We start from the raw sequence: 15,995 nt of genomic DNA, 5'->3' as shown, positions 1-15,995 counted from the left end.
TTGTTGAATATTGTCCAGAACTCAAAGTTCCATGGATTAGCAATGGAAGATCCCTTGGAACACTTGGATCAATTTGATAAAGTGTGTGACCTGACAAAGATAAATGGTTTCTGAGGACAGTTTCAAGCTCAGATTATTCCCCTTCAGTCTTGGTGACAAAGCTCACCAATGGGAGAAGAATCTTCCAAGAGGCTCCATTCAAACCTGGGAGCAATGCAAGCAGGCCTTTCTATCTAAGTTCTTCTCCACCAACAGAACTGCTAAACTGAGGAACCAAATCTCTAGCTTCACTCAACACATCAATGAGAGTTTTGGTGAAGCATATGAGAGATTCAGGAGCTACACAAACCAATGCCCACACCATGGGTTTATTGAGGTTCCTCTTCTCAGCACACTTTATAGAGGAGCTCTTCCCAAGATTAGAAACCAGCTGGATACTGCTTCCAATGGGAACTTTCTGGGTAAGGAGATTCATGCTGCTTTAGAGCTAGTGGAGAACTTAGCAATGAGCAATGACACTTATGGTGAAGACTATGACAGATCAAATAGATCAGAAGGTTCCAGCTCTGCCAAACGAAACTAAATGATTCGATTAACCCGAATTGTTGTTTTGACTCAAGAGTTCTATATTCCTTGAACAGAGGCTCAGTAGAGAAGTTAAGGAGTTAAGGAGTGAATTAGACAAGTTGAAATTGGTTTCTCACCAACCAAATCATTATGTTGGTGAATATGATGATTCTCCAAACTTTGAGAACATCAATGAAGAAGGCTTGACACAGGAGCAATTGAACTAGATTGGGAACCAAAACAGATTCCATAGGTTCAACAACTACAATGCCAACAACAACCTGTCTTATAGAAGCACCAATGTGGCAAACCCACAAGACCAGGTTTATCCTCCTCAACAAGGTTTTGTGCCTAAACCTCAATTTCAAAGCTCTTACCAGTCTAAGCCACAATTCAGCCAAGCTCAGAATCAGAGTTTTGGTCAGCAACAGCAACCATTTCAGGGTACTGGTTTCAGTTCACAGCAACAGCAAAAGGCACCACCAGGGTTTGGTCCCCCACAGTTCCAGCAACAAGCGCCGGTTCAACACCAATTTTAGCCACACAGCCACAGATGGGGTCAGATATGGTTGGGATTCTGCAAACTCTGCTTCAAGGTCAACAGATATTTGAAAGCCAGAATGCAGCCATGCAGCAGGAAATCAAAGAATTTAAGCAAAACCAGGCTTCAAGCTCAAGGAACCAAGGCCATCTGCCTGGAAAACCTGAACCCAACCCCAAGGAATATGCTAAAGCCATTACACTGAGGAGTGGAAAGGAGTTACCTGGTATTGAGAACAACAATGTGATCATTGAGGACAATGATCAAACTGAGGGGGAGGCAGCCTTAAAAGATGATCAAGTTGCTGAGAAATCAAGGAAAGAAAAGGGTAAAGAGGTAGCAAAGGAACCTGAACCAGAAAAGATATATGTGCCACCACCTCCATACCAACCCAAGCTCCCATTTCCAGAAAGATTTAAGAAGCAACTTGTAGACAAGGCAAGAGCTGTATTTGAGAAGGCACTCAATGAGACACCACTCACTATGCCTCTCATTGATGCATTCCTAATGATGCCAAAGATGGGTAAGTTTTTGAAGGATGCCATTCTGAACAAGACTAAAGAGTTTCAAGGCATGGTGGTACTAAGTCATGAATGCAGTGCTATCATTCAGAAGAAGTCCATACCAAGAAAGTTGACTGATCCAGGGAGTTTCACACTCCCTTGTGTCATTGGACCTCTACTATTCTCTGGATGTCTTTGTGATCGGGGAGCATCAGTCAGTTTGATGCCATTCTCCATAGCAAAGAAGCATGGCTTTAGAGTTTTCAAACCTGCAAGGATCCCTCTTATCATTGCAGACAGATCAGTTAGATTACCTGTTCGGATGTTGGAAGATCTGCCTGTCAAGATTGGTGGTTTTGAGGTTCCAACTGATTTTGTTGTGCTGGAAATGGATGAGGAACCAGTTGATCCTCTTATCTTGGGCAGGCCATTCCTGGCCACAGCAGGAGCTATTATTGATGTGAGAGGTAGGATAATAGAGCTTCCACTTGGGTCTGAGAAGCTCACCATTGAAGGTGATGATGAAGAAACCCACCATTGAAGGTCAATGCTTCTATGTGGAGACAATGGATCAGTTGGCTGATGAGTTGCTTGAGGAACTGAATACTGAGGACCCTCTTCAAGCTGCTCTAACTCAAGAACAAGGAGACAATGGGCTCTTAGCAGAAGAAAGTGAGGGGTACAAGCTGTATTTAGATAATGCTAGAGAACTTGGTCCTGAGACAAGGTTTTTGGAACTGGAACAAAGTGGCTCTGAGGTTTTGGCTATCAAAGGATCAGACATTAGCCAATGCAGCTTGGACAAGGATTGGAATGAGGCTGATGCACCCCCTGTTGAGCTCAAGCCTCTACCAACAGGGCTCAGGTATGCCTTCTTGGGCTTAAACTCCACATATCTAGTGATCATCAATGATAGCTTATTAGAGCATGAAGAGAGTGCATTGCTTAGTGAGATACGAAAGTTCAGGAGAGCCATAGGATACTCTTTGGCTGATATTAAAGAGATCTCTCCTGACATATGCACCCACAAGATACACCTAGAGGACCAATCTATGTCCTCTATTGAGCATCAACGACGTCTTAACCCAAACCTCAAGGAGGTGGTTAAGAAGGAGATTCTCAAGCTTCTTGAGGCAGGGATAATTTACCCAATCTCTGACTCAAGGTGGGTATCTCCTGTACATGTTGTGCCCAAGAAAGGTGGGATCACAGTGGTTAAAAACGAGAAGGATGAGCTGATAGCTACTAGGACTATAACAGGACACAGAATGTGTATAGACTATAGAAAGCTCAATGCAGCCTCTAGAAAGGATCATTTTCCTTTGCCTTTCATTGATCAGATGCTAGAGAGGCTTGCAAACCACCCCTTCTTTTGTTTTCTTGATGGGTACTCGGGTTTCTTTCAAATCCCCATAGATCCCCGAGATCAAGAGAAAACAACATTTACATGCCCTTATGGCACATTTGCATACAGGCGCATGCCTTTTGGTCTTTGTAATGCCCCTGCCACATTTCAACGTTGCATGATGCATATATTCTCTGACATAATTCAAGAGAAAGTAGAGGTGTTCATGGATTATTTTAGTGTCTATGGCTCCTCCTTCTCGGATTGTCTCTCTAATTTGTGACAAGTCTTGGAGAGATGTGAGCAGCATAACTTGGTGTTGAATTGGGAGAAATGCCACTTCATGGTGCATGAAGGAATTGTACTTGGGCATAAGATATCTGAGAAGGGAATAGAGGTTGACAGAGCAAAAGTGGAAGTGATGGTGAATCTGCAAACTCCCACTTCAGTCAAAGGGATAAGAAGTTTCCTTGGGCATGCAGGGTTTTACAAAAGATTCATCAAAGATTTCTCAAGAATAGCCAGACCCTTGACAAGGCTGTTGTGTAAAGAAGTTGATTTCATCTTTGATGCTGAGTGTGAAGAGGCCTTCAAGATGATCAAGGATGCATTAGTGAGTGCACCAATTGTCCAAGCCCCAGACTGGTCCCTTCCTTTTGAGGTTATGGCAGATGCATCTGATTTTGAAGTTGGAGCTGTACTTTGGAAAGGAAGGATAGGAATTCATGTCATCTACTATGCTAGTAGAACCCTTGACTCTGCCCAAGAGAAGTATGCTACCACTGAGAAGGAAATGTTGGCAATAGTCTTTGCTTTTGATAAATTCAGAAGCTACCTGGTGGGATCAAAAGTCATTGTATATACTGATCATGCAGCCCTCATGTATCTGATGACCAAGAAAGATGCTAAGCCTAGACTATTGAGATGGGTCCTTCTACTTCAGGAGTTTGATATGGAAGTACAAGATAAAAAGGGTATAGAGAATGGAGCTGCAGACCATCTCTCTAGATTGACAGTAGACTCTGAAGTCCCTCTTAATGACAGTCTTACTGAGGAATCATTGATGGTGCTCAACTCTTATTTGGAGTTTGAAGAAGTGGATAGCATCCAAGAGAAGAGAATGTCCTGGTTTGCTGATATTGTGAACTTTCTTGCTTGTGGAGTGGAACCACCTGAACTTGATGCTTACCACAGAAAGAAGTTCTTCAGAGATGTCTAAAGATGCCATTGGGATGAGCCCTACCTGTATGTTCTGAACAAAGATCAGCTGTATAGAAGGTCTCTTGCTGAGGAGGAAATGCAACCTGTGTTGCAAGAGTGTCATGGTTCAGCTTTTGGGGGTCACATGGGAGAATTCAAGACTGTGGCCAAGGTTCTTCAGAGTGGGTTTTGGTGGCCCACAATGTTCAAAGATGCTCAGCTAGTTGTTTCATCATGTGATGCCTGTCAGAGGCATGGGAACATTTCAAAGAGGAGTGAGATGCCTCAAAACCCAATACTAGAGGTTGAGATCTTTGATTGCTGGGGAGTTGACTTTATGGGGCCTTTCATTTCATCTTATGGGAATCAGTATATTCTAGTGGCTGTGGACTATGTGTCCAAGTGGGTTGAGGCTATTGCTTCCCCTACCAATGATTCCAAGGTAGTAGTGAAATTGTTCAAGAACATTATCTTCCCAAGATTTGGAGTACCCAGGGTTGTTATTTCTAATGGAGGATCTCATTTTGTGAACAAGACTTTGGAAGGATTGCTGACAAAGCATGGAGTGAAGCACAAGGTAGCTACTCCTTATCATCCTCAAACTAGTGGCCAGGTTGAAGTATCTAATAGACAGATTAACGCCATTCTTGAGAGGACTGTTAGCCCAAGCAGAAAAGATTGGAGCAATAGGCTGGATGATGCATTGTGGGCTTATAGAACTGCCTTTAAAACTCCAATTGGGACATCACCTTTCAATCTGCTATATGGGAAGAGCTGGCACCTTCCTGTTGAGCTGGAGTACAAGGCTTTGTGGGCTGTGAAGTTGCTGAACTTTGATATCAAGACAGCTCAAGAGAAAAGGGTCATTCAACTCCATGAACTTGAAGAGATCAGGCTGGGGGCTTTTGAGAGCTCCAAGATTTATAAAGAAAAGACCAAAGCTCTACATGATCAAAAGATTCTGAAAAGGGAGTTCAAGGAAGGTGATCTGGTGTTGCTGTTCAACTCTAGGCTTAAGTTGTTTCCTGGAAAACTTAAGTCTAGATGGTCTGGTCCCTTCAAAGTTCTTGAGGTCAGGCCATATGGAGCTGTTGTATTAGAAGGCAAGAATGGTCAAGAGTTGGTGGTAAATGGCCAAAGGATCAAACACTACCTAGTTTCACAAGGGAAGGAGGAAGCTACATCAGTTCCCCTTCTTGATCCATCACCAGCCTGTTAAGCAGGTTTCCAGAGTCAAACTTAGAGACTTTAAACAAATTGCTCTTGGGAGACACCCCAAGCTTATCCTTTGTAAATATGTTTTTAATCTTTTCCTTTCTTTCCTTTTTATGTTTTAGGATGTTTTGATGGGTTTGTTTAGTGTCTACAGGTTACAGGTTTGAGTTTGAACTCATGGAAAGTGATTGCAAAATGAAAAGAAATGAAGAAGTGGGAAAAGGTTTATACTCGGCCTTGAGCATGGTAAGCGGCCACGGCCAAAATTCAAGCGTGGCAAGCTTTTTAGCCAAGCCACGAGAGAGTAATCACGATTTGAAGTGTGACCGTGGCAAGAAGACGCATCATTCAGGGTTTGCCACGGTGAGCTTGCACGGGGAGAAGACTTGGCCGTGGCAAAACAGAGATGAAGGAACCAAGCTTCGGGGTTTGACACGAGGACGGTGCCACGATCAACCAGGCCGCGGCAGAAAAACACAGATCTTCGGCATTTGACACGGTCACGTGCCACGGTCAACAAGGCGCGGCAAAAATTTTGAAAACCTTGACCGTACGGACGTTGACCGGTCAAAACCGCGCCCTTTACAGCTATTCCCCACCGTGGTCTTCTTCCTCACACGAGTTTGCCTTCTTCTATTCATTTCTTGAACTTGAAACACTCATATCTCTCTCGTTCTTGAACCAAATTGAGGAATTCCAACTGCATTGAACTCGTAATCCTGTCTAGTTTCTTGCTACATAATCGTGTTTCACTCGAACTTTGAAGATTCCAAGGTATTTCTGTCTGTTAAAACTCACCTTTTCCATGTCTTGATGTACTGTTCATGAACAAGAAACACATGGAATCGATTTTAATAGGCCGCTTGATACCTTGGAATCATTTTGTGAATGTTGTGCAAGTAGGATGGATAGGAAATGCATGAATCTTGCTTGAGAATGACCTGTTCTTGAAATTTTTGAGAAATTTCTTTAAATTCATCAAGTATTTCGATTTTTTTTTTAGAAATTGTGTTTCAAGCTGAACTCTTTGTGTGCATTGCTTCTTGCCATTGCCTTGAGTTTATTGAGTTTTTAACCTGCTAAAGACACATTCTTTTCTAGTGAAATCGATCTGTACCACCCCTGAACTTGGTGAATTATTGGAAAACTTTTGTTGTTCTCTTGCCTTGAACTCACAGCTGTTTGAGAAAATGCAGGATGGGAGGAACAAAAAGAACAGCGGCCATGGAGAAATCGAAACAAGAGAGAGCTGGAGCTTCAGAGAATCAGATTCTACCTTTTGGGCATAAAGTTTTTAAAAACAGAGGAAACCAAGAAAGCCAAAGAATCCAGCTGAGAAGAAAGTAAAGAATGTGGCTGCACCAAAGAAAACCAAGGCTTCTACTTCAAGGAATTCTGGTAAAGAACTGGCGCTGGTTGGAGCTGTTCAAAGGAAAGGAAAAGAGGTGGTTGTGGCTGAGGATGAGGATGAAACAGAGAGTGATCCTGAAGTAGCATTGCAGCCGATTAAGAAAAGCAAAGACAAAACCAGAACCTGAAGACAAATAACCAACTTTTGATGACTACTTTGCATGTTCAAGGATGTAAAGGTGTTGCAAACCAAGTTCCCTGATAAGGAGCTGCTGAAAAAGATGGGGCTACTTGAAAAGGTCCAGCTCATTTTTAACAACATGGAAATTGGTGGATTCTTTGAGATGAAAGATGTGGCTCATGATGGAGTAACACAAGAGTTTCTTGCATCCCTTGAAGTTTGTGGGTATGGCCCCAGAGATCAGAGGATCAAAGAGAGAAATGGTCTTGGGCACATAGAGTTCACAGTCAATGGTACACAATACCATGTAAGCTTCAAGGAACTAGATGAGATTTTTGCCTTTCCAAGACCTGCACAGGATGAGACATTGAAGTTCACATACCCTGATCACATGATTACTGGCCTGTGGGATACAATTGCTTTTGGGAGCTTCAGAGGAGGAAGATGCAAGAGTTCATGGATAAGAAACCCAGCCTTCCGCTATGCTCACAAAGTGCTTTGCCAAATGTTTTTTTACCAAGGTGTGGTGCATCTAGATGACATGGAGATACTGGGTATGGGTCTACATCTTCTCATCAGTCACTTGAAGAGGAAGAGAGAATTTCATCTCCCACACTACATCCCTTCTGGTGGTGCATTCTTGGCATGTCATATGCTGATATACAAAGACATTGCTTGGAGTGAGGGTAAAAGGCAGAAGCTCACTAAGTTGCACAATGGATGGTTAGTGACAAAGACTTTGAAAGAAAGAGGTTTTGTCTTTGATGATGTTGAGGTCAAGTCTGAGTTGATTGATGAAGCTACCCTCACCAAGGTTGGGTTTTTAACAGAAAGCAATGGTGAAAACTTCTTGTACAACTTCAAGCTCTTACAAAATGAGAAGGTTCAAGTTCTGCTGCCACACCCAGCCATCACCACTCTCACAGAAAGGCACAATGTCTCCTTTATTGTTCTAAAGGATCAGCTCTACAACCCAGCCATTGACCCCCCAATTCGCAAATGCAAGAGGACCGCAGGATCCAAGGGTAAAGAGCCAGTTGAAGATCTGAGCACAGCTAGGGCTGCCGGTTGTGAGAATGAGGAGCCAAGAGATCTTGACAGAAGGATTGGAGCAGGCCGGTACCATTTTGATCCTTATGTATGGGGTGAACCTGAGTATCACACAAAGAAGCTGTATTCAAGAGTTAACAGCCTTCAGAAATGGTGCAAATGGCAAGACAAAACGATCCACAAGCTAGTTGACTGTGTTAGGCAACTAAAGAAGAAGGTGAAGAAACTCACAGCTCCAGCCACCTCACCCAAACGAGACACAAGAGAAGAGGTGGGAGAAAGCTCAGCAGCTCAGGACCTTGCGTTCCCACCAGGAAAAGAAGACTGGATCAACCCGGCCACAGCGTTCTTACCAGACTCACCTGAGAGCAGCCCACCTAGACACTCAACTCCATCCTGCTCCACCTCCAATCCATCCCACTACCTGGGATCCGACCTTAGAGATTGAGGTAAACACTCCACCCTTGTAAATATGCATATAACTTAGCTCATTTTCTCTTTGCATTTTGTGATTTTGCTTTGCACTTCTCCTTCATGCCTTTATAACACAAGGGACTGTGTCATCTAAGTGTGGGGGAGGAGTTTTGTGTTTACTAATCATGTTCATTCTGCTCTTATTTTCTTTTTTCACTTTGAGTCTCATTTTGCATTCATCTAAGTGCATATATAAAAAAAAATGGAAAAATCTGAAACATTTTCACAAAAATATGCTCATGTAGTTGCATTCACATTTTAGGTTGAGTCTAGTTTGCATTTTCATATAAGTTGCATCATATGCAAGTGGGAGTAATGATAGATTTTTTTTCTTGAAGAGAGCATCATTTTAAGAGCTTGGTCCCTTAAGGCATTGCAAAACTGGTATGAAATCAAGTGTAAAACATGCTTTGAACTGATGTCTCAATACTTATGTGCTAGCTGAATCAAGTTGTGAATAGCCTCAACCTTGCTTAAGTGAGAACCCTTGAATTTGACATCTAATTATCATGTTTGTGCATATCATTGTGAATTCATGGGTACCACATACATATTTGAGCTTTCTTATCCCTTTTTATCACTCTTGCTAGCTCAAATAGCTGATCTCTCATCTTGAGACAGTTCCCTGCCTTTAGCCAAACCTTTATTTGAAGCCTAAACACCCTTCTTTTGTGCATGATTTGTCAGACCTTGTTTCTAGTAGACTTGGTAAAAAGTGTTGGGTTTAGAGCGACAAAGATAGTGCTGCATGTAGATACTAGTCCAACATCAAGGGCTAGTCTAGGTTTAGGTGAATGTGAGAGCATTGATTTTGAGTGTGTGAGCTGAAAAGAAAAAATTCTGAGTGATAAAAGTGGAAAGAACCGGATTGGTTAGGGGAATGAATGCTTAAATGAAAGAAAGTGAGTGTGTGCTGAAATGTAAAGCTCATGTGTTGAAATGAAAAGAGTCTCATAAAAAAAAAAGAGATAAGAGAAAAGATTCAAAAAGAGGCTGAATTAAAGAAGAGCTTGTGTGTTAAAGAAAAGAAACTCACTAAGTGGTTGTTAAAGAAAGCATTCCCCTAAGAGATGAAATGAAGAGAGTGATGAGAGCTGTTTGAGTGTCAAGGATAAAATGCCATTTGGGGGTGAGTAGACTAGAGAAAGAGTCTTGAGAAGTTTAAAGTTGAGTGTGAAAAGCATTTTGGGTGTGGGATAGGTGTAGTTCTATCTTTGTATGCATCCATTGCTTTTTACCCTTAGCATTTTACTAAAGTCTACTAATTTTTGAGTGATCCCCTTGCACGGAGTACCAGTTACTTGATTGAGATCATTTTAATCTCAAAACCAAGTCCCAAGCCAAATGAATTCACTTGATCTGCATGAACATGATCCACTTGAAACTTTAAATGAATGTCAAAAGGTTGAGGTTAGGAATGCTTGTGAAGGTTGGTGCTTGAGTTTGGTTCATTTGGTGACAAGTATGGCTAATTTTTATGAGTAAACCAGTTTGCATTGCAGCCTAGAATTGATGACTTGAACAATGAGCTTTGAATTCTTTTGATGATGATCTCTCTTTAAAGAAATATGAACTCCCATGCATTCAACCTCTCTCTCATTTGTTCTTGTTTGCTTGAGGAAAAGCAAAGGACAAGTGTGGGGGAGTTGATATATTCATAATTTGTCATATTTAGGATTGCATTTTTTGTCCAAAGATTGACTCTCATGCATACATTTACCTAGTTTTGTTAGAGTTTGTCCCTGGTTCTAGCTTTGTTTAGGATTTGCATTAGGTCCTAGAGTGTCCTGCATTTTTGGAGTGTTCTCAGATCATTTGGAGACTTTTTGGGGCAACTTGGAGCTGGGATCATAGAGGAACCCCGGCCTGTGTGCAGCAACTCGGACAGATGGTTTGGTGCAGACAAAACCCTCAATTTTGATCACGTGGGACGAAGGACTTGCAATGCGATTCAACCTCCGGTGTCCTCATCAAGAATCAAGAGAATTACATCTAGTTTCCGGAACACTTTAGATCGTCCTGTTTGGAGATGTGAGCAAAGAGTTAAGCTCGTCGGAAGGCACGCCTGTCTCGCTGCCATTTTAGACCGACCCGACGAGCTCCAAAGATTGCGACGGACGATGCATTTCCAGACCGATTCCGTCTACTGGGCCTTCATCAAGATTCGAGATAATTGAGTCTTCTTTCTAGAACAGTTGAGATCGTTCCATTTGGAGTTGTGAGCCGTGAGTTCCGGAAGAATAGAGACACACCTATTCTTCGAGCACCAAGAGCGTGGAAATTGTGCTAAGTGTAAGGATGGCACAGTGGAATGCCACGGTCCACATCTGACCAAGGCACTTGATTGCAGTTCTTTGGGGTTTGACACGGTCTCCACACCACGGTCTACACTTGACCGTGGCAAGATAACACTTGGCCGCGGCAGGATCATCTGTGCATTCGGGAATTGCCACGAGGTAATGCCACGGTCTACACTTGACTGTGGCAAGACAACACTTGGGATCCTTCAAACATTCGGGACTTGACATGGCCACGCATCACGACTTTGGAATTGGCCGTGGCAACTTGATGCAATTCTTCGGCATTTGACACGGCCATGCATCACGACTTTGGATTTGGCCGTGGCAACTTTATGCAATCCTTCGGTATTTGACACGGCCATGCATCACGATCAGAGGGAACCCGTGGCACCAAGATTCATCCAAGAACAGAAGCTTCGGGAGTTGACACGGTCACTTGCCACGGCTTGACCAAGAACTGCTAGACCGTGGCAAACCTCATCTTTACCAACCAAAGCCGGGTCAGTACCCAGTTTGTTCCGGGCTGACCCGGTTTGTCCAAGACTACTATAAATACTTTTTGGAGAGAACTTTATCTTATCCTTAGTCTCCTTTTCCTTTTTGGTGAAAGAACCATTGGCTAATACTTTGTTTTGAGTTTAATATCGATTTGAAGAAGTGTTTTCCATCTTTTCTTATCATTTCTCATCATCAAATCACACTTCTAATCATGATTAACAACACATCTTGCAAAGGATCTAGTGTGTTAGTCATGATTAGTGAGTAAACCCCATATTAAGGTCTTAGATATGTAGATTAGGGTGCTTAAGTGGTAGATTAGTGAGCTTAGGGGTTAGATCATGCATATTCCATTCTCTACAACCTGTTCTTAATGCTAGATCCATACACATCATATGTGGTCTAGATTCCGGGCATTTCATGCACCAAAAGTGTTTGATGAAATGTCTGAACCAAGGTTGTTAGAGGTTTAAGTGTTATTCATCATGGGAATGATTGTTTATATGCTTAAATGATAGATTAAACTGATTCTTAATGCTTGTTGATTCATGTTTCACTAATGATGATTAGGTTAGAAACTGTTTTAGCATAGGAGTTGATACCTTCATGAGGGGGTTAACTTAATTAATGATGTTTAAGTTGAATGGTTTGCTTGATCACATGATTCATTAGCTCACTAGTTTATCACTGAAGGCACCCTGATCCACTATCATGTCTAAGACCTTTCTCATCATCATACATACATTCTCATCATCATCTTGTCATTTGCTTAGTTCTTGTTTGATCACTTCTTTAGTTATTAATCTTGTTTTAAGCTTTTAGTTATCATTAATCAATCAAAACCTCACCTGTTTACTTGACTTGAGAAACTGATCACATAGCTTAGTGTCTATCACCACATTCTTGGATTGACAACCTCTTTTATGCTACTTTGACAAGGGGATTGATATCCCTGAGACCTAAAAAGTCTTGTCTATCAGAACCAGTTTACAAGGCCTTCATCAATATTCAAGTTCTATGAATGCTCTTTCCGGAACGCCTGAAGTTGCTCAATTCGGAGTGGTGGTTTGGAAGATACCGTCTCCGGAGTACACATCGGTCTAAAAGCTGTATTTTCCGGTCATTCCAATGCGGTGCAAAGATGAGCAATCCGGGGAGCCTTCCACTTCCCAAGCTCCGATGGTTTCTTCACCAAAGTTTGAGCTGAATGAGTCATCTTGACTATGGAAGTGGTTTCAAAGCATTTGGAGTCGTGTGCTGAAAGTTATTGTTTCCGGAAGACAAGTTTGTCGATATGAGCCCAAATGAGTTGTGATACGCGCTAAATGTTCTATCAAGCCTCGACATCATTACCACGACATTGCTAAGCCGAGGCTCACCTTTTGAAAGCATTTTTTGGGCTAAAACTCGTGCCAACCCCTCGGTATGTTGGGATCAAGGCATGCATGCAAAAGGAGCAAAGATGAAATTGACTAAGTGTTGAACATATACCTTGGTATCAAGACCTCAGCGTTGCATGCAGGGCTCTGTTCTCCTGAACCCCTCGATTACCAAGCTCCACGGCATTACATGGCGAGCTCCCTTGTCACAACTCCAGAATCAAGAACAAGGTGACTTAAGAGAACACACGTGAAGGTGGATCGAAGACTAGGGTTCATGCATGTTCTTGACGTGTTCTTCACGAGATCTCCATCTTGATTTTTGCTCACGTGCACCTCTCGGCACCAAGACCTCGGCTTCACTCTCCCACACACCGTGGTTCTCACCCAACAACCCAAGAAGATGGCTCAGTACCCGGTTTGTTCCGGGCTGACCCGCAACACGTTCCCTTCACTATAAATAGATTTTAGGACCACTTTTATGGATCATAATAATATCTTATGCAAGTGTTTAACTCTGTTTTCAATGGTTTTTAAAGTGTTTTCAATGTTTTAGAGTTTCAAAAGACTTTACAAGAAACTTGGGCAAAAGATATGCAATTTGGAACAAATGAGTAATTTTGGATAAATGCAGACCGTCAGAAGTATGACAAGCGATGAAGACCTTCTCACCGTCCGATCACCCCCAATATTTGAGACAACATAGAGGATCCAACCAGCTTTCTAATGCACTTGGTTTGGAGACAATCCAACGGTTAGATCTTCAGATATTCCCAATGCAAGAATGACAGAAAATGCAGTTCCGGGAGAGAGCCATGTGCCGGGACCGCGGCCAACACCAATTTTCCCGCGGGTACAGCCACCGCGACGGCGGAACTTGGTCGTTCACTTTCCAGACGACTTAATTAAGGGCCAGATCAATTCCTTTCCTTATTTTTGAAGCCCTAAGTGTCCAGAACCACCCCAGAAGCTATAAATACCTCCTTTAGGTCATTCCTAAAGGTGTGGAGACGACATAAGATAGAAAGAGAGAGAGATTTTATGTGGGTGCTTCACAAACCCTAGGAGCCGCCGCCCTTAAAGGAGGAGTCGCCGCTGGAGGAAGACATCGCGCCTCCATCTGCTTCTCCGTTCTTCGTTTTTCTTCCTTCTTTTCTTTAATTTCCTACACTTTCAATTTTTTTTATGATGCTTTGTTACAATATGTTTGAGTAGTTACCCAGTTGGGTTTAAAGGGATTGTTCAAAGGGAATTTCATGTGTCTTTGCTTATGAATCGATCGATTTAGGATTTATAATCTTCTAGATGTTCTTCGTTTGCCTTTAATCTTACTGCGTGATTCTCTGCTAGCCACTTAGAAGCCGATCTGATATGATATGTTGCAAAAGCTTTCATTGATTGTCTGAACTAGGCTGAAACGAGCAATTCTTCTATAGGAGTGGAAACCTACCTGTAGTTGAGTTGTGAATGTTGATGAGTCTTGTTCTGCTATTGCATCTTCTCCCTTCCAGGATCAGAGTGGAAACCTACTGATCAGGGTTGCGAGAGATAGTTGTTTAGTGCTGCGAAAGTAGGCTATTCATACTTCCGTGCCTCGAGTTCTAAGACATACGTAGTTGATTACCTTTATCACTTGTTTAAAATCGACATAGCTTAGTCCATGAACCCCTGCGAATTACCCTTGAGCCCCAACGTTTTTCTTTCATTGCTTACAACCTTCAATTCTATTTGCTTTCCAATAGCTACTTGCCTTCATTCGCTTTTGTTTAATCAACTTTACTTGCTTGTATTTGCTTTCGTTTTCAATTGCTCTTTAGATTTTACTTGCTTTCTAGTTTAGATTTAGTGACAACCAAAACCCAAATTGTTTAGTTCTAGTCTGATTTAAGCATTGCTGTGAATTCGTACTGAAACAACTAAGTCTCTGTGGATCGATTCCCTAAGTACTACAGCGCACATCTGTGCACTTGCAGACATTTAGGGGTTATAAATTTAAAACCTGAAGCTTAGTAAAACGAAAACAACAAACCTCGTTTACAAACCGCTCATCAAGTTTTTGGCGCCGTTGCCAGGGACTTTGATTTGTTTTGTTGCGAATCCCAACTTAAATCCATTAGAACACTTGTTTACTTTTACTTTTTCTTTTGAATTTTTCAGGTTTCTCTGAGATGAGAGACCGGGAACATGTTCCCGGGACTCTTAGTGATCCATCAAATCGGGAGGATGGTGATCCAAGCGATGATTACCTGACTGATGATGAGTTTGAAGAACCGATCTATGATGACAATGAGCTAATCGGATCGGTCAAACACAAAGATGATGATGAACTGATTGGAAGTTTCGATTCACTCGAAAAGTTCATGAGAGATCGAAGAGCTATTCAACCAGCCTTACCAGAGGATGGCAAAACCGAAATTAAGGTACCTTAAATCCATTTAGTTCAACAAAATCAATTCTGTGCAACCATTACAGCAAATGGGGATTACCACAAGTGTAGTCTTTCCCATTCTCTCTTAGAGATAATGCCAGCAAATGGCTAAAATCTTTGCCACCTGCTTCACTAAAAACGTGGGCAGCGTGTAGAACTGCTTTCCTAAATCGTTTTTACACTAGAAATCGTTCAAATCTCTTAAGAAAGAAGATCAGAACTTATAAACAAAAAGAAGATGAAGATCTTTTAGATACTTGGGAAAGATTTAGGGAATACCAAAGAGATTGTCCACACCAATGGATATACCGAGGAATACCTGCTGGGTACCTTCTATCGCGGTATAACTCCAGAGTTACGACACTCTTTCGACACAGCAAGTAATGGAGATTTCTCAACTAGACCTGTAGAAGATGCTCACGTTTTCATTAACAATTTTGGAAACAGCATCCGTAATCAAACAACCTTTGGTAATTCTCCACTTCCTGAGAAGAAAGAAGAAATTTCGGAAGTTATGAAGTGTCTCCATCACATAATGAGTCATCTTGGATTGCCACAACCAAACAAGGCACACAATACGTGTAACTTTGACGGTTGGGACAACCCAATGGATTCTTATGATCAAGGGATGGTGAACACTGCAGAAGTCTATCAAATTCAAGATTTTCCATTCGTTTCTGATCACCGCGGGTCCATTCATCCGGACCACGGCAAACCAAGCTTTCACCGCGGTCGTAATGATGCTGACCACGGTCACCGCGGTCGCAAGTCTTCTGACCGCGGGAAACCGTCTTTCGAGCTTGCCTGGAAACCGCCTTCCGAACCAATCTTGGGTAGTCAATCTAATCTAGTTTCATATCCTAGTTTTCCTTCTTCTGAAGCTGAAAACCTGAACAAAAGAATTCTAGACCTTGAAAAATCTAGGTCTCAAGATATTAGTGATCTTAGATCTGAACTAAAAACG

At 42.1% G+C, this 15,995-nt stretch overlaps 2 non-coding genes across 2 annotated transcripts; both read right to left on the bottom strand.

Moving 5' to 3' along the window:
- Nucleotides 1-262: 262 nt before the first annotated feature.
- On the bottom strand, nt 263-369 carry LOC112082640. Its single transcript, XR_002897305.1, has one exon. It is a non-coding gene; the product is annotated as a small nucleolar RNA R71 (small nucleolar RNA).
- Nucleotides 370-15,228: 14,859 nt separating this feature from the next.
- Nucleotides 15,229-15,337, bottom strand: LOC112082570. The gene has a single exon (XR_002897238.1). It is a non-coding gene; the product is annotated as a small nucleolar RNA R71 (small nucleolar RNA).
- Between the last annotated feature and the right edge of the window lie 658 nt (nt 15,338-15,995).

The sequence above is a fragment of the Eutrema salsugineum genome, unplaced genomic scaffold, assembly GCF_000478725.1.
Source record: "Eutrema salsugineum unplaced genomic scaffold, Eutsalg1_0 scaffold_1, whole genome shotgun sequence".
Taxonomy (NCBI): Eukaryota; Viridiplantae; Streptophyta; class Magnoliopsida; order Brassicales; family Brassicaceae; genus Eutrema; species Eutrema salsugineum.
This window is presented reverse-complemented; position numbering and strand designations above follow the sequence as displayed.